General features: G+C 44.6%; 1 protein-coding gene across 4 annotated transcripts in view; it reads left to right on the top strand.

Moving 5' to 3' along the window:
- agrn (agrin) overlaps positions 1–24127 on the top strand; it is a 546801-nt gene that overhangs the window by 301883 nt on the left and 220791 nt on the right. The gene's annotated exons all lie outside the window — the stretch shown is intronic.

The raw sequence follows: 24127 nt of genomic DNA, 5'->3' as shown, positions 1-24127 counted from the left end.
CACTGGGCATGCTTTAACCAGGAGAGGCAAGCGTCCGCAGGCGCTGGAATCTGGAGCCGCACACAAGATGCTGGAGGAACTCAGCGGGTCAGGCGAATGAAAGGGTCGTGATGCAAAACGTCAGCTGTCCTTTTGGAGATGCTACCTAGCCCGCTGACTTCCTCCGGGATCTTCTGTGCTGACATGACCATAGCTTTCTGCTTCTGTAACATAAATTCTGGGTGGCATGGTAGCATAGCAGTTAGCTTGTGCTATGACAGTGTCAGCAAGCTGGGTTCAATTACATGCTGTCTGTAAGGAGTTTGTACGTTCTCTCAGTGACCACGTGGGTTTCCTCCGGGTGTTCTGGTTTCCTGCCACGTTCCAAAGACACGCGGGTTAATGTTAGTAAGTTGTGGGTATGCTATGTTGGCACCAGAAGCCTGGTAGAAAGTCCAGGCCGCCTCCCTAACACACCCTTGGACTGTGTTGGTCTTTGATGCAAAATGATGCATTTCACTGTGTTTCCATCTTTCCATTTACATTCCAGATTGAAGATTGTTTAATGTTATTTCCTGCACACAAGTGTAAAGGAGGACGAAATATTTGTTACTCTGGATCTGATGCAGCACAAAATAAAAAAAACAATAACAATAAATATAAATACATGAGATACCTTATATACGCACAGATTGATTGTATGTCCATAAAGTGACACTAGACGCAGGAGTGTCAGTACATGAGGTGACTCTGACAGGAATTGATAAAGTAGTGGTGGTTGGGGGTGTGGAGGGGTGGGTTAGTGGGTGGAGGTGTTGATCAGCCTTACTGCTTGGGGAAAGTAATTGTTTTTGAGTCTGGTGGTCCTGGTGTGGATGCTACGTAGCCTCCTCCCTGATGGGAGTGGGACAAACAGTCCATGAGCAGGGTGGGTGGGATCTTTCTGGATGTTCCTGGCTCTTTTCCGGCAACTTTCTGTATATGCATATGACCTTGATAGTGTGTAATCTGATGGTGACATGTGTGTATTTCAGGTCTTTAGACCTAGTATACGTTTCCAGGATACTTAAATGATCTAAGCGGCCACTTTCCCACCATATCTTATTTTTACATCCAGTTCTTACATTTGCCTGCACTTGCCTCACATTTGCCCACCCACTTCATGTTCTGTACAGTGGAAACTTAATGCTAGACTCGCCACTGCTTAGAGCCAGACTCAGGATCAGGTTCAATACTTCTTGCAGGTGTCGTAAAATTTCAACACGAGGAATTCTGCAGATGCTGGAAATTCAAGCAACACACATCAAAGTTGCTGGTGTATCCTTGTAAGAGGAACAAGTGCTACACATGCCCTTACACTTCCTCCCTCACTACCATTCAGGGCCCCAGACAGACCTTCCAGGTGAGGTGACACTTCACCTGTGAGTCGGCTGGGGTGATATACTGCATCCGGTGCTCCCAATGTGGCCTTCTATATATTGGCGAGACCCAACACAGACTGGGAGATCGTTTTGCTGAACACCTATGCTCTGTCCTCCAGAGAAAGCAGGATCTCCCAGTGGCCACACATTTTAATTCCATATCCCATTCCCATTCTGATATGTCTATCCACGGCCTCCTCTACTGTAAAGATGAAGCCACACTCAGGTTGGAGGAACAACACCTTATATTCCATCTGGGTAGCCTCCAACCTGATGGCATCAACATTGACTTCTCAAACTTCTGCTGATGCCCCACCTCCCCCTCGTACCCCATCCATTATTTATTTATATACACACATTCTTTCTCTTTCTCTCCTTTTTCTCCCTCTGTCCCTCTCACTATACCCCTCTGCTCATCCCCTCCCCCCCCCCCTTTTCTTTCTCCCTGGGCCTCCTGTCCCATGATCCTCTCATATCCCTTTTGCCAATCACCTGTCCAGCTCTTGGCTCCATCCCTCCCCCTGCTGTCTTCTCCTATCATCTTGGATCTCCCCCTCCCCATCCCACTTTCAAATCTCTTACTAACTCCTCCTTCAGTTAGTCCTGACGAAGGGTCTCGGCCCGAAACGTCGACTGTACCTCTTCCTAGAGATGCTGCCTGGCCTGCTGCGTTCACCAGCAACTTTGATGTGTGTTGTCATAAAATTTGTTGTTTTGCAACAGCAGTACGATGCAATAAGTGATAACAAAACAACTATAAATTACAATAAGATAGATGTATATATAAATAAGTAGTGCAAAGAGAGAGCAAAAAAAAAACCAAATAAAATAGTGGGTTAACATACATGGGTTCAATGTCCATTCAGAAATCTGATGGTGTAGGGGAAGAAGCTGTTCCTAAAACATTGACTGTGTGTCTCCAGCTTCTGGACCTCCTCCTGGATGGTAGCAATGAGAAGAGGGCATCTTCTGGGTGATGGGGGTTCACAGTGATGGATGCGACCTTTTTGAAGCATCTCATCAAATAAAATTAGCTTTTGTGTTACTTATGTGGGTCTCATTTTAGTTCAGTATAATTACACCAATAGTTGTATTGGGGCTCCAGCGTTCACATTCTGCCACTGGAAGAAACCGTAGAGAGTTGAGGACACAGCTCAGCTCATCACGGAGACCATGGATTCAGTTGACACTTCTTGTACCTTGGTACAGCAGACAACATAATCAAAGACCCCACCCACCCTGGACATTCTCTCTTCTCCCCTCTCCCATCAGGCAGAAGATACAAAAGCGTGAAGGCACATCCCATCAATCTCAAGGCCAGTTTCTACGGTACTATTAACAGACTCTTGAGCAGACACTTTGTACAATAGGATGGCTCTCCAGTATGATAAGATAGACTCTTGACCTCTCAATCTACCTCATTATAATCTTGCACCTGAACTACTCTTTCTCTGTAGCTGTTACACTTTATTCTGCATTCTGTTATTGTTTCACCTTGTTCTACCTCAATGCACTGTGTATGATGTGATCTGTATGAATAGTTTGCAAGACAAGCTTTTCACTGTATCTCAGAGCATGTGATAATATAACACCAATTCTAATTCCTAGAAGTCTCTGTCCATTATCTCCACTCTCTGTTATCTGCAACCCAGCCTTTACCCTGACCAGGTAATTTCAGTTCCTGGAGATATGATTTTTGTTATCAGTGACGTGCCCTACACAAACCCACACACCACTCCGTTCCAATCAGGTGAGCATTCTACAGTACTCATTTACTCACTCTTTAATTATAGACCTAGTAATGTCCTGACAACGGATGTTATACTAACTCCTCTGCAATTCCCTTGTTTCCCTTCTTTGCCTTTTTTTAATCAATGGACTGATGTACAATTTCACAACCTGTAGAGATGATTACTGAATGGAGCCAACTCGGGAGAGTTACATTTGTGGAAGCAAGTGTAAAATGTGGGTGAGAATTTAAAAACAGTGGAAAGAGTCATCGAGTTGTATAGTATAGCAGCAGGCCCTTCCGCCCAACTGGTCCATTCCGACCAGGACACCCATCTGAGTTTGTCCCATGTGTCTGCGTTTGGCACATACCCATTCTCCAAATTGCCATAGGATGATTAACAAAATCTTCATCTTCTTCTGCCAGGCAGTTAATCTGATAAACCATTCTAGTTAGCCCCCTCTATATTTAACCCTGCACTCTAAACCACTTTTTATAATGATGTTTACATTACAAGTACACTCTGGTACTTATTTATACTTATTTATGTATATTTTATTCCATATGCATACTTCAAAATATTTTTTTTATAATTCTTTATTCCTGTTCTATCCATGGTGATTGTGGGTCATGGAGGTGTGGATTTTGGGTTGGCATAGATAGCATATAATGCTTTACAGCACCAGCAACCGGGTTCTGCGCATGCCACTGTCTGTAAGGAACACACATCAAAGTTGCTGGTGAACGCAGCAGGCCAAGCAGCATCTCTAGGAAGAGGTACAGTTGACTTTTCAGGCCGAGACCCTTCGTCAAGACCGTCCTGACGAAGGGTCTCGGCCTGAAACGTCGACTGTACCTCTTCCTAGAAATGCTGCCTGGCCTGCTGCGTTCACCAGCAACCTTGATGTGTGTTGCTTGAAATTTCCAGCGTCTGCAGAATTCCTCGTGACTCTATGTAAGGAGCATGTTCTTTTTCCCCGTTACTGCATGGGTTTCCTCTGGGTGCTCTGGTTGCCTCCCACGTTCAGAAGAATATGTTAGTACAGTACGTGTTAATTGGCCACTTTGGTGTAATTGGGTGGTCTTTCTCTCTCCCCCCCCCATCTCACTATCTCTCTCTTTTCTCTTTCTTTTTCTCTTTCTTTTTTTCTTTCTATCCTGTTCAGACATTGCTTTTGGGCCAGCATGGTAGCATTGTGGTCAGCATGAAATTCTTTACAGTGTCAGCAACCCGGATGCAGTTTCCAATGCTGTCTGTTAGGAGTTGGTACGTTCTCCCTGTGACCACGTGGTTTCCCCCTGGGTGCTCTGCTTTCCTCCCACACTCCAAAGACATATGGGTTAGAAAGTTAGTTGGTCACATGGGTGTAATTGGGTGCACGGGCTTGTTGGGCCAGAAGAGCCTGTGTTACCATGCTGTAAAATAAAATAGCTTGTCCTCCCTCTCTTTCTCCCTTTTTCTCTTTCTATATCTTTCTCACTCTCTCCTCCTCCCCTACTCCCTCTTTATTTCTCCCTTTTTTCTCTCCCTTTCTTTCTCTCTCTCTTTCTCCCTTTCTTTCTCTCTCTCTCCCAACACCCTTATCCCACACAGAGTGCCCATTCACTCATAGTTAACTAAAGCTGCTATCTTGGCTAAATTAGGCTGGCTGGACTGACCTGCATCGACATCAGGGAGTACACAAAACTGCCAGGCAACTAACACAGAGACGTTTGGCTGCTTCAAGAATTAACCCTTTCCACAATTGTTGCCTTCAAAAACGCTGTGGGGAGGAAGCTAGTTAAAAGGTTGAAATCTCACCTTTGCAATACTCTGGGTGTTAATTCAGATTGACTGTGGGAACAGCTGATGACTGTGGTATCCTGGAGTGATTCTGTTACTGACGTATGTTAAGGAGCTGTGAGATTTATTGGACATTGTAGATATAGTACTGGAATCGAGATGTCCCAGAACACTGAAGCAGTAACCACTGGTTGAAAGCCTTTGTGGACAACATTAGCATCTCTAATAAATCAGCAGCCCTGTGTTCCGATTTTCCCTGACTCCAATCCTCATGCACACTTCTCACGACTCTGAACCCTTGTTTTAACCTCCTCACACCCCCCACCACCACCACTCACAATCTCTTCCCATCCTCCTCTCTAGGCCATCTCAGTCTGGCTTAGCTTCTGCCTGGGAAACAAAGAACAAAGATTTGAGTGAGTCCCTTACATTAAGTCAGCTGGGCCTTCGTGTCACCCGGTTGCTAAGGGACTCTTCCCCCCATCTCCCAACCCTACTCCCTGCCCCTGGCCCTTTAAATATCAGGGTTATAATTTAAATATCAGATATTTTGATTGGACATGTTTCTCTTAAGCTGTCACAGTGTGACAATTCTTGAGGTTGCAGGGTAAATGGGAACCAGTAGAGGGTCTCAGCTGGATGTTAGGCCTGGCCTATCACCATGGCGACAAACAGCCTGCTCTCATGCACTATTCATGGCGACCTTTTCTCTTCAAACACCAGGCCCCGAAAAAGAAAAAAAATTGTAGTCAACAACATCAGTCCACCTCACTAATCTTATAAGAGGGAAGCAAGAGAAATTTGTTGATGGATAGTTAGTGAAATGACTGGGTATTTTTTTAACTGGGGGAAAATATTGCCCAGTTCAAGCTCTGTGGCTGCCTAGGAACTGTTGCCAAGGCTTGACCCTAGGGCTGTTTGATGCAGGATTTTTTATGGTTTCCTCTGGGAGCTCCAGTTTCCTCCCACCCTCCAAAGACATACCAGTTGTTAGGGTAATTGTCCCTCAAATAGACTAGGGTTAAATCAGAGGTCGCTGGGCCGCACGGCTTCAAGGGCCAGAATGGCCTATTCTGCACTGTGTCTTAATAAATAAATAAATACCTGTGCAACCCTGCCAACTTCCAACAATTACAGCATGTCATTCACTGGCCATTGGACACCAGCAGTTGATAGAGCACTAACTAACTCCAGGATAGGGAGATCAACAGCAGAACCACAGTCATTCCAGAGGACACAATTTGTAGACAGCACAGAGATCAGAGGAGTGTGTTACATTTTGTAACTTCAAAACATAAAACTAACTGAAAAAAAACAAGGCAGTCAAAGATCTGCATGTAAGTTCATTTTTACTTTAAGTGAGGCACGTGCATATGACGTGGTAGTGTGCTGACGTATGCTATTTACGTGCTTTTATATATAAAACCATAAGACGTAGGAGCAGAATTAAGCCAATTGGCCCATCGAGTCTGCTTTGCCATTCAATCAAGGCTGATCCTTTCTTTCGCCTCCTCAGCTCCTCTGCCCGTCATTTTCCCCGTAACCTTTGATGCTGTGTCCAATCAAGAACCTATCAAACTCTGCCTTAAGCACACCCAATGACCTGTCTTCCACAGCTGCATGTAATAAAAAGTTCCACAAATTCACCACCCTCTGGCTAAAGAAATGTCCTGCCTCTCTACTTTAAATGGATGCCCCTGTATGAGGCTGTGCACTCTTGTCCTAGACTCCCTCACCATGGGAACATCCTTTCCACATCTACTCTGTCTAGGCCTTTCAAAATTTGAAAGGTTTCAGTGAGATTCCCCCTCCCGCCCCAATCCTTCTAAATTCCAGTGAAGACAGACCCAGAGCCATCAAATGTTCCTCGTATGATAACCCTTTCATTCCCGGAATCATCTTTGTGAATCTTCTCTGAACCCTCTCCAATGCCAGAATATCTTTTCTTAGAGGAGAAACTGTTCACAATACTCTGGGTGAGGTCTCATAAAGCCTTAGGACCACTTCCCTACTCTTGTACTCTGGACCTCTTGAAATGAAAGCTAACATTGCATTTGCCTTCCTCACCACTGACTCAACCTGCAAGTTAACCTTTAGGGTGTTCTGCACAAGGACTCCCAAATCCGTTTGTCAAGTCAAGTCGCTTTTATTGTCATTTCAACCATAACTGCTGGTACAGTACACAGTAAAAACAAAACAACGTTCCTCCAGGACCATGGTGCTACCTGAAACAACACAAAACTACACTAGACTTCATGCCTACACGGGACTACATAAAGTGCGCAAAACAATGCAAGACAGTACGATAATTAATAAACAAGACAATAGGCACAGTAAAGGAAAAATTACAATATAATAATAAATGATGTAAATGTAAATGTAAACAATGTTTTAGCAGGAATTGAGAAAGAAATGAGCAAAAATTGCAAGGGGAGTGGAGTGGTGTTCAGTTGAGTGAGTGAGTGTGTGTGTATGTGTGTGTGTGTGTGTGTGTGTGTGTGTGTGTGTGTGTAGGTTGGTGTCAGACTAGACTCTGCACTCTGGGAATTGAGGAGTCTAATGGCTTGGGGGAAGAAACTGTTACATAGTCTGGTTGTGAGAGCCCGAATGCTTCGGTACCTTTTGCCAGATGGCAGGAGGGAGAAGAGTTTGTATGAGGGGTGCATGGGGTCCGTCACAATGCTGTTAGCTTTGCGGATGCAGCGTGTGGTGTAAGTGTCTGTAACGGCGGGAAGAGAGACCCCAATGATACCTTCAGCTGACCTCACTATCCGCTGCAGGGTCTTGCAATCTGAGACGGTGTAATTTCCGAACCAGGCAGTAATACAGCTGCTCAGGATACTCTCGATACATCCTCTGTAGAATGTGGTGAGGATGGGGGGCGCGTGGGAGATGGACTTTTCTCAGCCTTCGCAGAAGGTAGAGACGCTGCTGGGCTTTCTTGGCTATGGAGCTGGTGTTGAGGGACCAGGTGAGATTCTCCGCCAGGCGAACACCAAGATATTTGGTGCTCTTAACAATCTCTGCGGAGTAGCTGTCGATGTTCAGTGGAGAGTGGTCATCTCAGATTTTTGGATTTTCTCCCTATTTAGAAAATAGTCCGCACATTTATCTCTGCTACCAAAGTGCATGACCATGCATTTTCCAACATTGTATTTCCTTTGCCACTCTCTTTCCCATTCTCCTAATCTGCCTAAGTTCTTCTGCAGCCTACCTGTTTCCTCAGCACTACCTGCCCCTCCACAGTCTTTGCAATTTTGTCCTATTATCTGCCTGCCCTTCCTGACAGTGTGACTGCACACTGTATCTTTGCTTTCTTCCCATCTGTCCTGTCCTTCACTCTGGTTCCCATTCCACTGCAAAATTAATTTAAATCCTCCCCAGCAGGTCTCACAAACCTGACTGTGAGAATATTGGTCCCCCTTGGGTTCAGGTGCATCCCGTCTCTTTTGAACAGGTCATACCTCCCCCAGAAGATATCCCAGTGATCCAGGAACCTGAAGCTCTGCGCCCTGCACCAGCTTCTCTGCCAAATCATCCAGTTTCTGCCAGCTGGTGGTGTAGTGGCATCAGCGCTGGACTTTGGAGCGAAGGCTCCCGAGTTCGAATCCAGCCGGCTCCCTTGCACGCTTTCCATCCGTGCTGGGTTGAGCGTTGAGCTAGCAACTTGGCCTCGTAAAAATAAGAAAGCCTGCTAAAAAAAACGCCGTCATGATGGCGTCCCGATGACTCCACTGGGAGTTAAGGGCCTTCTTCTTCCAGTTTCCACCCTCGTGTCACACGTAGCAATCCAGAAGTGACCACCCTGGAGGTGCTGCTTCTCAGTTTTCTGCCTAGCTCTCTAATTTCTCTTGTGTGTAATATAACCTGTAATGAATTACATAAGTAAAAAGAATGCTTAATCAAACAATATATTTACAATATTACTCAAATGTTACTGAAATATTAAATATGCAACAGTGTACGGAGGGAGATTCCCTTCAGATGACATATATACATCAAAACATCGAAATACACAGTGAAAAGCATCGTTTGCTTCAACAACCAATGCAGTCTGAAGATTGTGCTGGGGGCAGCCCACAAGTGTCGCTATCCTTCTGTTGCCAGCCTAGCATGCCCACAACTCACTAGCCCTAACCTAATCTTTGTAATGTGGGAGGAGACCAGAACACCCGGAGGATCCCATGCTGTCACAGGGAGAACGTAATGTACAAGCTCCTTGCAGGCAGTCGTGGGAATTGAACCCTGATCAGTGATTACAGATGCTGTAACCACATATAGATCAGTGACAGATATGGGCAGTTAAGTGGCTGATGGAGTTCAATCCGAGTAAGTGTGAGCTGCTGCACTTTGTGAGGCCGAATGTAAGGGGAAAGTATACAGAAAACTGACAGGACAATAACAGTATTGATGCACAGAGGGGACTTGGAGTCCAGAGCTCAGTGCAACTGGCCACACAAGTAAATAGGGTGGTAAAGAAGACCAATGCCATACTTGTCTTCATTGGCATTGTTATAGCTTGTTCTACTTCGGTGCACTGTGTAATGATTTGATCTGTACGAAGGGTACGTAAGGCAAGCTTTTCACTGTATCTTGGTACATGTGACAATAATAAACCAATGCCAGTTGGTAGGGGCATTGAGTATGAGATTCAGGAAGTCATATTGCATCTACATAAACCTTGTGGTTAGGCTACACATGGAGTTGTATGCAGTTCTAGTCATCCAATTATGGGAAAGATCTTGAAGCTTTGGAGAGGGTGCAGAAGAGGTCACCAGGATGTTGCATGGATTAGAAAGTTCAAGCTATAAGGAGAAGTGATGAAACTTGGGATAAGGTGCAGAAGAAGTTCATCAGGATGTTGCCTGGATTAGAGGGTATGAGCTATAAGGAGATGCTGGACAAACTTGGGTTGTTTTCTCTGGAGCTTCAAAGACAGGGGGAGACACCCAACAGAAATGTATAAAGTTATGAGATCCATAGAAAGACAGGCAATAAGAATCTTTATTCCCAGGGAGGTCATGTCAAGTGCTAGAGGACTTAAGTGCGAGGGGCAAGTTTAAAGAAGCGTTGGGCAAGTGTTTTTATAGAGAGTGTGGTGTGTTCCTCTGGGTGGTGGGGTGGAGATCCATTTCTACCAAAGGAGGTGTAAGGTGTTCCTTCCCTTTGCTGGTCCGCAGGTCACCCTTGGGCAAGGTGTAACATCTGCTTAGCCCCCTTCCAATCAGGGTCACATGAAGCCATGGGACCAGGCAGTGGATGGTCGTATGAGCAGCTGATGCAGATCACAAGTCCTGGTTATGCAACCACTGACACCAGGCAGACAATCTCTGAAGAGTATTGTTAACGGCTGGGGTGGGATCACCCATCTTCCAAGACGCTGCCCAGAAGAAGGCAATGGCAAACCACTTCTGCAGGAATTGACAGGAACAATCATGGTCATGGAAAGACGATGATCGTCCACATCATGCAACGCGGCACATAATGATGATGAATAGACTTTATGCAAAATAAACACATAGGCTTGCAAACAACCGATGTACAAAAGAGAAACTGTGCAAATACAAAATAATACTGAGAACGGGAGTTGTAAAGAGTCCTTGAAAGTGAGTCTATAGGCTGTAGAATCAGCTCAGAGTAGTAGTGAGTGAAGTTATTCACACTGGCTCAGGAGCCCAGTGGTCGTATAACTGTTCCTGAGCTTAGAGGTGTGGGTACACATGGTCAGGAATATTCCAGAAGACTGTTTTTACATAAAGAGTGTTCAGAGTTGAGGACACTGGTGTTTAATTTTAGTAATGTTTGGTGTGTCTGCCAACCAGGGTCTTTTGCACTGAATCTTCCAATCAAGAGCAGTGTGATTTCAACTTAAAGCCTGGAGTTTTTATTTATTTAACCAACAGGATCAAAAAAAAAGAAAATGAAATATAACAGGAAATGCAGGAATAATGTGGTGTTTCCAAACACAGTGTGTGTTTTCAGCGACTTCTGGTTTCATTTCAAATAAACCCATACATCTCTGGACTCCTACCTCAGAAATAATTTTTTTTTGTATTTTCATGCTGATCCGGAGTGTTTTTTTGTCCATCTTCTGCTGCCAATCATTCATTTCACTTCAAAATTGCAGCTTTTAAAATGCTAATGTTGGGCATAGACCAAGCACACTGATTGAATGATTGGCAGGTGACACGGCCGGTTAGAGAAAAAACTTAGGCAGGAGTGGGCGAACCAGTGGGCGTTATTGATTACTGATAACATATACCACCAACTACTGCATACTTGTCCAAAGCTTTATTTTATCATTATCAATAATTCTTAAATCTACAAGATAAGGTAGAACATGAAACAATACAGCACAGTACGAAACAATACAGCACAGTACAGGCCATTCTACCCGCAATGTTGTGCTGCCCTTTTAACCTACTCTAAGATTAGTCTAACCCTTCCCTCCTACAAGTTCTCCATTTTTTAAACATTGATTTTCCCATCTAAGGGCTTCTTAAATATCCCTAATGTATCTGCCTCTACCCCTCACCTCCGGCAGGGCTTTCTTCATTACTACCCCTCCTGTAGCTTTGCTTTGAACACCTTCTTACCTGCAATGCACCTGACTGGCAGCCCACACAGGGCGGAGAACCTTCCCCCCAATTCTTTGTTGAATTATTGCCCCTACTGGTGTTGGCTGCTCCTGCATGACCAAGGTGCTAAATCACACAGGAAATTGGTTTTGAAAGCTGCCTAGTCACCTCACCGAAACAGCACAGTACTGGCCGTGAGGCTGGTTACAGAGCCACGCGTGTGTGGTACTGACTAGCTTCCCATGGACAGAATAACGCGGAGGAAAATGACTCAGCCTTTATACTCCTCGCTTATCCACTGACATATTTATGATGTATGTACAGTTGAATACCCAATATAGGCAGATTACAGGGCGAGTCATACAGAGATTACTCCATAGAAATTCAAAACCCAAGATTCATTCTTCAGTGCTCAAGTGTAAAGAAGCACAAAATGATTGTTACTCTTTATCAGAGGCAGCATGAAAACCTCAATTAAATCAACTATAAATATATATCTAAAAGCAATCCTATACAACACAATGTACAAGTAACTGTTATACGAGGGGTGATTGATAAGTTCGTGGCCTAAGGTAGAAGGAGATGAGTTATATGGCTCTCGTTACATGCACATGCAGTTCAACTCTTTGAGTGATTATGCAGAAGTTAAAACATGCAGTTCAACTCTTTGAGTGACTATGCAGAAAGTTTGAAGTCAATAACTAACTCATCAGGGTGATTGATAAGTTCGTGGCCTAAGGTAGAAGGAGATGAGTTATTACCTTCAAAGTTTCTGCATAATCACGCAAAGTGTTGAACTGCATGTGCATGTAACGAGAGCTGCATAACTCATCTCCTTCCACCTCAGGCTACGAACTTATCAATCACCCCTGCTGTGGACACTCTCTAGAGGTCCAAGATCCATATGCTCCACGACTGCTGGACTAAGTGTGTAAATGTAGGAGGGGACTATGTTGAAAAATAAATGTGCTTGGTTTTCTAAAATTGACTCCTTCTACCCTAGGCCACAAATTTATCAATCACCCCTGGTATATGTAGAAATGATTGTATGTACATTGGGTGGTGGGGTGGAGATACGTCTCCACCAATGGAGGTGTAAGGTACTCCTTCCCTCCGCTAGCCTGCAGGTCACCCTTGGGCAAGGTGTAGCACCTGCTTAGCGCCCTGATCAGGGTTATCGAAAGCCATGGGAGCAAATGGTGGATGGTCGTATGAGCAGCTGGTGCATATCACAAACCCTAGTTATGTGACCGCTGTTGCCAGGCAGACAATCTCTGAAGAGTATTGATAATGGCTGGGATCACCTGTCTTGAAAAGACACTGCCCAGAAGGCAGCAAAGGCAAACCACTTCCGTAGAAAAAATTGCCAAGAACGATCATGGTCTTGTAAAGACCATGATTGCCCACATCATACGACACGGCACATAATAGAGATAGATAGGTAAGTACTTTATTAATCCCAAAGGAAATTACATTATTACAAACATTAGAAGTAAGAAAGGATGAAAAAAAAGTTACCTCAAGCAGTCTAACAGGAGGGGCTATAGATTGACTCATTAGAGAGCCTAATGGCCGAGGGTAAGAATGACCTCATATAGCGCTCTTTGGAGCAGCACAGTTGTCTTAGTCTATTATTGAACATTCTGCTCTGTTTGGCCAAGGTGGCATGCAGAGGGTGAGAAACATTGTCCAGAATGGCCAGGATTTTCCGGAGGGTCCTTTGTTCTACCACAGCCTCCAGTGTGTCCAGTTTGACTCCTATAACAGAGCCAGCCTTTCTAATCAGTTTATTGAGCCTGTTGGCATCACCTGTGTTGATGCCATTGCCCCAGCACACCACCACATAGAAGATTGTACTAGTGACAACAGACTGGTAGAACATGTGAAGGAGAGAGGCCTGCATACTCCAAAGGACCTCAGTCTCCTCAGGAAGTAGAGGCAACTCTGGCCCTTCTTGTATACAGCCTCTGTGTTGGTGCTCCACTCACGTCTGTCATCCAGGCGCACCCCCAGGTACTTGTAGGTCCTCACCACATCCACGTCCTCACCATCAATAGTAACAGGAAACAATGCAGGCTTGGTCTTCCTGAAGTCCATCACCATCTCCTTTGTCTTACTGATGCTGAGCTGCAGATAATTTAGCTTGCACTATTTGCCGAAGTCCTCCACCAGAATCTTGTATCCATTCTCCCATCCGCCCTTTATACACTATTGCTGAGTCATCAGAGAATTTCTGCAGATTATATGACTCAGAGTTTACGCTCACCAGCGTTGTTTATAGCATTGTCTGACACACCGCTCTGAAACTACACAAACTGTGGTCTGCCAGTCAGGTAGTCCATTATCCAGGATATAAAGGAAGTGCCGATCGGCATTGAACAGAGATCCCGCCCCCACCCCCCCCCCCCCCCAGCAATGAGGGCTGTATGGCATTGAAGGCACTTGAAAAATCAAAAAACATGATCCTCACAGTGCTGCCTTGCTTATCCAAATGGGAGTAGGCTCTGTTCAGCAGGTAGATGGCAGCATCTTCGACTCCAATGTGCTCCTGGCAGGCAAACTGCAGGGGATTGAGAGCAAATCTGACCAGGAGTCGGAGGTGAGCCAGGACCAGCCTCTCAAGGGTCTTCATGATGTGTGAGGTCAGGGCCATTGGATGGTAGTCATTCAAGACTTTTCATTGGCCCTTCTTGGGTAGTGGGGCCACGCATGATGTTTTCCACAGGGTTGGGACCCTTTCCTGGCTGAGACGCAGATTGAAAATGCGCTGGAGAACTCCACACTGCTACTCAGCACACTCCTTCAGGACCTTGGGGTTCATACATCTGGCCCCAGTGCTTTGCCAGATGTTTCCTCAGAGCCCTTCTCGCTGGCTCAGTAGTAAAGGTGAGTCCATGATGACTAGGGAGTTGATGGAAGGTGGGGCCAGGGGAAGGTGAGGATCAGGATGATAGTTGGTATGTGGAGGTGTGGATGGTAGATGCAGTGAAAGGAGGGGATGTAGACAGTTGTAGCCTGTGTTGTTCATTCACATGTGGAGCTGGAGGGGGGAGAATGATGATGCATGTACATAAAGTGATGGGAGGGTCAGGTTTTGATCAGCTGTTTTTGAGTCTGGTGGTCCTGGTGTGGATGCTAGGTAGCCTCCTCCCTGACGAGAGTGGGACAAACAGTCCATGAGCAAGATGGGTGGGATTCTTCATGACGTTTCTTTAATTGTCAAATGTCCTTTTTAAGTAAACAAGAGCATTGGTCAATGGTGGTGAGAGTTAGATCACTCTCTTCTATTGTTTCCATGGCAACATTGCTCTGCCATGCTGGTGTATGGTGACCATGAAGGCTCAGTGTCTGTCTTCTCATTAGCACTGTCTGAAGTGTTGGAATTCTTGAGGCTCACAGAGGTTGTCATTCCTAATTTCCAGTAGAGATTGTGGGCTACTCAGCCGAGAGCACTGCGATCATTATGGAATACGCAAGGAGTATTGTGGCAGTTTTGGGCCCCTTACCTAGCGTTGTAAAGGATCCAGAGGTGTTTAATGAGGATGATCCTGGCTATCAAAGGGTTCTCGTATGAAGTTCTGGGCCTGTACTCACTGCAGTTTAGAAGAATGACAAGGTCGTATTGAAACCTCGAATATTAAAAGGTCTTGATAGAGTGGACGTGAAGAGAATGTTTACTATAGTGGCAGAGTCTAGGATCAGAGGGCACAGCCTCAAAATACAAGGATGTATTAGAACAGAGATGAGAAGGAATTTCTTTATGCAGAGGGTGCTGAATCTGGAATTCATTGCCACAGCAGCTGTGGAGACCAAGTCTTTGGGTATATTTAAAATGGAGGTTGATAGGTTTGTGATAGTTGTGGTGTAAAAGGTTACGGGGAGAAGGCAGGAGGATAGGGTTGATAGGGATAATAAATCATCCACGATGGAATGACAGAGAATGGGGTGAATGGCCCTGTTCTGCTCCTATGTCCTGTGGTTTTCTGGTCTTATGGATGCTCAGTCCATTGCCAGAAGAAGCAGATTTATCTCCCTCACACAGCTACCTTGGACAAAGAGTCAATGGCCTTTACATCACAGTGGTCCAGTCTGTACCACCTGAAAGACGTGCAGGTTGCTGGATACATTGTTTCTCTGGCTTGCTCCTAGAGTGTAGCTCACAGACACTTATAGAGTGATATAGCAGGGGGAGAGGCCTATCGGCCCGACTGGTCAATGCCAACCCAGATCAGAAAGAAAGAAGAGAAAGATTTAGCTTTATTTACAGTGAAACATACAGCGAAATGCGTCATTTTAGTCAAATCAAATCAGCAAGGATTGTGCTGTGGCAGCCCACAAGTGTCACTACACTTCCGGAATCAACGTAGCATGCTCACAACTCACTAATCCTATCCGTACGTCTCTGGAATGCGGGTTAAACCAGAGCACCTGAAGGAAACTCGTGGTGATTGCGGGATGTACAAACTTCTTACAGGCAGCAGTGGGAATTGAACCCTGAACAGTAGTTGCTGGTGTTGTAAATCGAGGCACCACCATTACGCTACCATGCTGCCTTAACCAAGCTAGTCTCATTTGCCAGTGTTTGGCCTATTTCCCTCTCAACCTTTCCAATCCATGTACCTACCCAGGTGTCTTTTAAGGTGAGGCATAGAATCTGGGGTCAGGTAAAGGGAACACAGAGAGAATTTCACATCGGTGCTGCCCTCCAGTGTTTGCCAGGTGGATGACAAGCTGGGCTGCATTCATCTGTGTCTGATCTTGTGTAAGATGAGTAACTGCTGCGAGCTTTTTCTTGCAGAAACGTGGCTCCAGGACAACATCCCATGCACCATCAATCTGCAGGCCACGACACTCAGGGACTTGGGCTATGTTATTGTTGTTTTAATTTTTTTTTTTGTAACTATGCTTTCTGCTGTTGTAATTATGTGTGCTATATGTGCTATGTGCTGTGTTTTGCACCTTGGCTCCAGAGGAACACTATTTCATTTGGCTGTATTCATGTGTACGGCTAAATGTCAATTAAACTTGAACTTGATAAAATGAGATTAGTCTATGATTAGTACAACCACAGTTTGAAGGTCAATAGGGTAGTGGTGGAGACAGATTTGATGGAGATGTTCATGCAGCTCTTTGATAAGCACTTGAATATGTCAAAAATGGAGGGATCTGTAATATATATCCAGAGACTGCAGCTCTATAAAACTCTGGTTCAACAGCATCTGTGTATTGTGTTCAGTTCTGGTCATCTCATTATAGGAAGGATGTGGAAGCTTTAGAGAGGGTGCAGAGAAGACCTACCAGGATGCTGCCTGGATTGGACAGCGTGTCTTATGAGGATAGGTTGAGGGCTTTTCTCACTGGAGTGGAGAATGATGAGAGGTGACTTGATAGAGGTGTACAAGGTGATAAGAGGCATAGACAGAGTGAGCAGGTAGTGTTTCTTCCCAGGGCAGAAATAGCCAATAACTGAGGGCATTCATTTAAGGGGAGTGGAGGGAAGTTTAGGGGAGAAGTCAGAGGTAGTTCTTTACACAGAGAGTGGTGGAGGCTTGGAATACTTGGCTGGGGTAGTGGTAGTGGCTAATATAATGACACTTAAGTCTCCCGGATAGGGTTGAAAGAAAAATGGAGGGTTATGGGCTGCGTAGGAGGGAAGGGTTAGATTGATCTTGGAGTAGGTTAAGAGGTCAGCACAACATTGTGAGCCAAAGGGCTGGGGGGCCTGCACTGTGCTGTAGTGTTCTGTGTTCTATATGGCCCTTGTGCAGTCAGATGGAGTTAATTTAGTTAAGTGTTTAATTATTAATTTAATTACTTTAGCACAATTCCATTGGTCAAAGGGCTTGTACTGTGCTGTATTGTACCTTGTGTAGTCTGAAGGGATAAACACAAGAGATTCTGCAAAGGCTGGAAATCCAGAGCGACACACACACACAGACACACACACACACACACACACACACACACACACACACACACACACACACAGACACACACACACACAGACACACACACACAGACACACACACACACACACACACACACACACAGACACACACACACACACACACACACACAGACACACACACACACACAGACACACACACACAGACACACACACACACACACACACACACACACACAGAGACACACACACACACAGACACACACACACACACAGACACACACACACACAGACACACACAGACACACACACACACACACACACACACACACATACACACACACTGGTCGGGCAGCATCTGTGGAGAGAATAACCAGTCGATGTTTTGGGCCAAGACCCTTCCTGATGATGCAGCCTGACCCGCTGGGTTCCTGCCACATGTTGTATGTGAAGTCAGAAGGAGTTAGTTTGGTTAAGTGTTTAATTTCTAGTTTAATTAGTTCAGCACAGCCCCGCTGGCTGCAGAGCCCATACCCTCGCTGTACTCTTCGATGTTCTGTGTAATTGCAGGTTTTGTGTCTGCCGTCTATAGTGTTCCCCAGGGACAGGACCGTCACCAAACTACTCACCAGAGTTTTAGATCAGTCAGTAAACACAATGAGTTTGAATTTCATTAATTAAATGAACACTACCTCGTTCTGCCTTTTCTTTGCACTATTTATTTATTTTTGTAATTGATAGTAAATTTAATGACTTTGCACAGCACTGCTGCTGCAAAACAATAAATTGCATGTCACATAATTCAGTGATAATGAACCTGATTCAAGAATTTGCAATGTACAGAAGCAGCCAATAACGAAGGTGCGACTGGATTGCTTCCAAACCCATCTCTTCGACTGATCTCGTTCCGGAGTGTATGGTTGTCTGAAATAAACCCAGAAAATTCTGGAAATACTCAGCAGGTCAAATTGCCTCAGCTCTGTTGAAGAGTCTTCAGTTGATTGATTGATTTGTTTGTTTAGAGATACAGCACGGAACAGGTCCTTCTGGCTCAACGATCTGCACCATCCAGCAACTCACCAATTTAGCCCTAGCCTAATCAGAGGGCAATTTACAATGACTAGAGTTCGAATCCAGCCGGCTCCTTGTACGCTTTCCATCTATGCTAGGTTGAGTGTTTAGCAACCTGGCCTCATAAAAATCAGACAAGAATGCTAAAGACATGGCAAGGTTGCCATCTGATGTGCCACAAATGCAGGAAGGAACTACACAATGAAACATACAGTGAAACGTGCGGTTTGTGTTAATGACTAACACAACTGAAGGATGTGCTGGGGGCAGCCCACAGATGTCGCCACACGTTCCATCACCAACGTAGCATTCCCACAATGCTCGGCAGTGCAACACACAACACAGCAAGCAACAAAACAAGCCCCGTTCCTGTCTACCACCCATACACATGTGGACATTCCCCCAGTTTCCAGTCTGCAGGTTTTGGCAATTGGGCTTGGACTTCCAGACTACACTACCAATTGGCCTTCGGGCTCTGGTCTTTGGTATCCAGCTCCAGACTCGCCACTGAGCTCTGGGCATGCCGACTGACCAGCACTCCTGCCTCACATTCACTTGGACATCTGATTCCAGCTGGCTTTCAAGCACAGAGTCGAGGTCTACACTCCAGATGTCCTTTGTCCCATGTACAACATCACAGCTCTCATTGCTCAGTACGCTGTAACTTTTAAATCTAACCCCTTCTCTTGAGTATGAAGACCCCGGGAGATATGTCACAGTGCCTGCTGCCTTGCCTCCTGTGATTGTGTTAATGTGGATTTGACTGCAGCCTTTCCGACAGAAGGGGACATCTAAAGACAGGAGATCATATTGCTGCAATTCCACCATCCCCCTCAGAAGTACCCTCTCAAATTGTTGTGACAGCGTTTGCCAATAATGGCTTTTGTTCAGCGGAGCACTGAGTGAACCCTACATCAGTCTTGACAGAATCTGGACAATGAAAGCTGTGATGGATTTTGTCCCAAGAGAGGGTAAAATGTTTTCTATTTCACCAACTTCTCAAGAAATTGAAAACCAGGCACTAAGAACAAGGATGTCACCGAAAACTGCATGTGTTTTAGAGTCATAGGACAGTACAGCGCAGAAGCAGGCCCTTTGGCCTATCTAATCGATGCTGAATCGGTGATCACTGGCGCAGTGAAGCATGCTGGCTATTATGCTACCGAGCTGGAATTTCTAGCCCCAGCAATGTTGGAGTGATTTGAAAATCTCTGCATCACTGCAGGAAAGATTTCTCACCTGTCTTTGTTTGCTCTGCAGAATAGGGACGGCTTAATCTCATCAAGTGTGTCAATCCTACTGTGGTTAATATTGATTGCTGCTCCCCACCTTCAGGGTGCTTCAAACTAGGCTCAATTTCTCACCATCTGTAAACTGCCTGAATTGTTTGCAATGAGCTAGCCCTATATGTGTGTGATCTCAATTGTATTGATCGCTCTGATTCTTGTTGAGCATTTTTCCTTTGTTGTTTCGTGGCTGCAGTCTTGAGGATAAACAGGGAGGGAAGTATGTAAGATAGTTAGGTACCATTTTTAATTTTATTTGTTTATTTAGAGATACAGCACAGACAGGCCCTCCTGTCCCACTGAACCAGGCCAGCCAGCAACCCACCGATTAAACTCTAGCTTAATCACAGGACAGTTTACAATGACCAATTAACCTCCCGCTGGTACGTCCTTGGACTGTCAGAGGGAATCAGAGCAGCTTGAGGAACCCTGTTGTGTATTTAATATTTAAGTAATCTTGCAAATATGTTATTGATTAAGTATTCTTTGTACGTTTAAGTAATTAATTATGGGTTATGTGTAAAAATACGTAAATTGCATATCATGCTGCCACGTGATACGTGTGTGCCTCGCTTAAAGTGAACATGAGGTTACTCCTGCATTTTGTCCCATGTCATCCTTTGAACCAGTTTAACGATTTGCAGTTGCAAAACTTAAGAAACCCCACTCACACATGGGAATGATCAAATAAACTTTCGTACAGAGGATGCCGGAATTGAACTCCAATCCCTGAAGCCCTGAGCTGTAATAGCATCGCGCTAATCGTTACTTTTTCCTTTGTAAGAGCGTTTGATCGCCCATAAGAAACCTTGAATATTATGGAAAACTGTTACGATTTTCAGATTCCGATTCATTTATTTATCACGTGTACATCAAAGCGTATAGTGAAATGTGTTGTTTACGTTAACAACCAGTACAACTCAGGAATGTGCTGGGGGCAGCCCGCAAGTGTCGCTATGTGTTTCAGCGCCAACCTAGCAAGCCCACAATGCCCAGCAGAACAACACAAGCAACAGCACAACAAGCTCCTTTCCTTCCACCTTGCACACTCACACACCAAGTGCTTCAGTCATAAGGCCTTGACGTCTGGAGTTCTGATCGCACTTTGGGCTTTGGTCTTCAGTGTCAACCCCAGGACTCGCTGACGACATGACCCCGATCTCCAGGATCGTGAACATATTTGGGATGTGAGAGTCTACTCCTCAGCTTTGTTCTCCAGGTGATTCTGAGGAAACTCACAGAGGTTATGGACTCAAGCTGATGATGTAATCACCCCCAAAGCACTGGAAACTGGCACAGAATCAGAATCCGGTTTATTAATACTGACGTGTGCCATGGATTTGTTGTTTTGTGGCAGCAGTACAGTGCAGGACGTACATATCACTAAACTAAACAAGTAGTGGAAAATATCTGATTGCTGAGTGGAAAGAACTGCTCTTCAAATGTTGAGTGTGAGGCTTTGGGCTCCTGGACCTCCTTCATGATGGTGGTAACGAGAAAAAGGCATGCCTTGGATGCCACCTTCTGGAGACAATGGCTCTTGAAGATACCACAGTAGAGCAGTGGTTAGTACAACACTATTACACCCCAGCGTTCGAAGTTCAATTCCAGTGTCCTCTGTAAGAAAGCTCTGGCTTCCTCCCATAGTTGAAAGATGATTGTTTTGATGATTGGTCATTGTAAATTGTCCTCTGAGTAGACTTTTTTTTTGGCGTGTGCATGCGTGCGTGTCTGTGCGTGTGTGTCTGCGTGTGTGTGCGCGTGCGATGCTGGCAGGACAGTGTCTTTTTTTCATGGTTTTACAAGGCGTGGAGCGAGACAGAGAGACTGTGTGATGCGCCACTCCTCACACAGACGTTTTCGCTGTATTTTTCCCTTTATTTTATGAGGTGGAGTTGCGATCTCGACCCTCAACTCGGCACGGATGGAAAGCGTACCCGGAAGCGGCTCCGACTGGATTCGAACCCGGGAACCTTCGTTCTAGAATCCGACACTGACGTCATTGCGCCACCAGCCGGCCCACTCTGAGTAGACTCAAGTAAAAATTGGTGGGTTGCTGGCCAGCGCGGCTGTTTGGGCCAGAAGGGTCTCTTCCGCACTGTATCTCCAAATAAATGAATAAATAAATGTTCCTGATAGTGGGGAAGCTTTGTACCCATGGTAGAACTGCCTAAGTCTACAACACCCTGCAGCCTCATGTGATCCTGTACATTGGAGACTCCATACCGGGCTGTGATATGACCACCATCTAATGCTCCATTTTCAGGCTTCTAATTGATACCAATAGAAGTAAAGAACTGGTTTATCTCTGGTCAATGGATGCTTGGACTTTATTATTTCATTTGTGAGACAGGTTGCAAAGACGAGATTCTATCTCTCGGTGTACAGAAGGTTAAATGATGATCCAACTCAAAGAGTCAAGGTGAAAGTCAAGTTTTTGTCACCTGTACAGATGCAATGGAGAACTCATTTACATCAGCATTACAGGCACATGGCAACAGTGACACAACATTCACAGGATATTCTTGCACAATTTTTGCAAGAAAGAGAATATTTAGAACCAAAAAAACACTAAAGTTTATTGTAATGCAAGGTGGTCATCATGTTGTTAACTGAGGTAGTGATAAGGGTTGTGCAGGTTGGTTGAAGAACTGGATAGTTGAAGAGAAGTAGTTGTTCCTGAACTAGGTGGTGTGGGACTTTAGGCTTTTATACCTCCTGCCCAATGGTAGCTATAAGAAGATGGCATGGCCCAGATGTTGTTGGAGTGTTTTTATGATTCAAGAGTTTGAAAGGGCAGAATGAGAAAGAGGAACCATTTCTTCTGAAGTGGGATGCCCAAAACAAGGTAACATAATATGAAAACTTCGTGGATAATATCAGGAAATACTGATCAGGAAATGGAGACACCTCTCCCTCCCAAAATTACCCAAGTGGTGGTGGGGGAGGGGGGCAATTGACAATTTCCAAGTTGAAATTGATAGCTTTTTAAGGAAATCTATGAAAAAGATCAAAGAGTTCAAAGTAAATGTATTATCAAAGTACATATATGTTGCCATTAACTACATTGAGATTCACGCTGCTACCATTGGGCAGGAGGTATGGAAGCCTGAGGTCCCTCACTACGAGCTTCAAGAACAGCTACTTCCTTTCAACCATTCGATTGTTGAACCAACTGGCAAGACAATAGTCACTATAGTTTACCAACACTGTGATCACTTTACACTAAAACGGACTTTTTTTTGTTCTTATTATATTTTCTTGTAAAAAATGTGCAAAATTTATGTTTCATTTATGACTACATTTTCTTGGGAATGCTCCACTGTCTGGTATGGAGGGGCCACTGCAAAGGATCAGAAAAAGCTGAAGGAAATTGTAAACTCATCCAGCTCCATCATGGGCACTAGTCTCCCCAGCAGCGAAGACATCTTCAAAAGTTGATGCCTCAAAAACGCGGCATCCATCATTAAGGACCCCCATCACCCAGGACGTGCCCCCTTCTCATTGCTACCATCGGGGAGGAGTACAGGAACCTGAAGACACACACTCAATGTTTAAGGAACAGCTTATTCTCCCCTGCTGTCAGATTTCTGAACGTAGGTGAAGAACCCACATACACTACCTCACTATTATTTTGGTGCTCTTTTTGCACTTGAATTCAGAATTCAAAATCAGATTTAATATCACTGGCATATGTCATGAAATTTGTTGTCTTTGCAGCAGTAATAGATTGCAGTACATAATACCAGAAAAACCATGAATTATAGTAAGCATAAATATATATAATTAAATTAAATAAGTAGCACAAAAACAAATAAAAATAGTGAGCTAGTGTTCATGGGTTCAATGTCCATTTAGAAATTGGCTGGGAGAGGGGAAGAAGCTAATTTAATTCTTATATATTAATATTATTTGATTTTATATGTACTGTCATTTTATATTTTATTATAATTTATAGCTTTTCATTATTATGTTTTGCCGCTGTACTGCTGCTGCAAAACAACAAAGTTCATATCGTATGCCAGTGATATTAATCCTCATTCTGACTCTGATTCTGCATTATTTGCTCTGTGCCCGTGGTTCTGCTGTAAGATTTTCTTTGCACCTGTGCACATGACAATAAATTCGACTTTGCCTTTGTACCGGTGACAGAGTTCAGGCTGGTGTGATGTAGCTGAAGCTCCCATGATTAACTACTTTGAGAACACATAACCTGCAAATCTCACCTGTATAAAAGCGATTGGGGATGAGATCCAGTGAGATGTTAGTACATTGAAGAGGAAAATGGATAAGACAGGCATAGATGAAATGGTTGGTTGGTTCCATTCAGATGTGCTTTTCACATAGTTGTAAGTGACTGAGATTGTTCTGAAGT

The sequence above is a fragment of the Mobula birostris genome, chromosome 27 (genome assembly GCF_030028105.1).
Source record: "Mobula birostris isolate sMobBir1 chromosome 27, sMobBir1.hap1, whole genome shotgun sequence".
In the NCBI taxonomy this organism is placed as follows: Eukaryota; Metazoa; Chordata; class Chondrichthyes; order Myliobatiformes; family Myliobatidae; genus Mobula; species Mobula birostris.
Note: the sequence above shows the minus strand (reverse complement) of the source record. Positions and strands in the feature narration are given on the sequence as shown.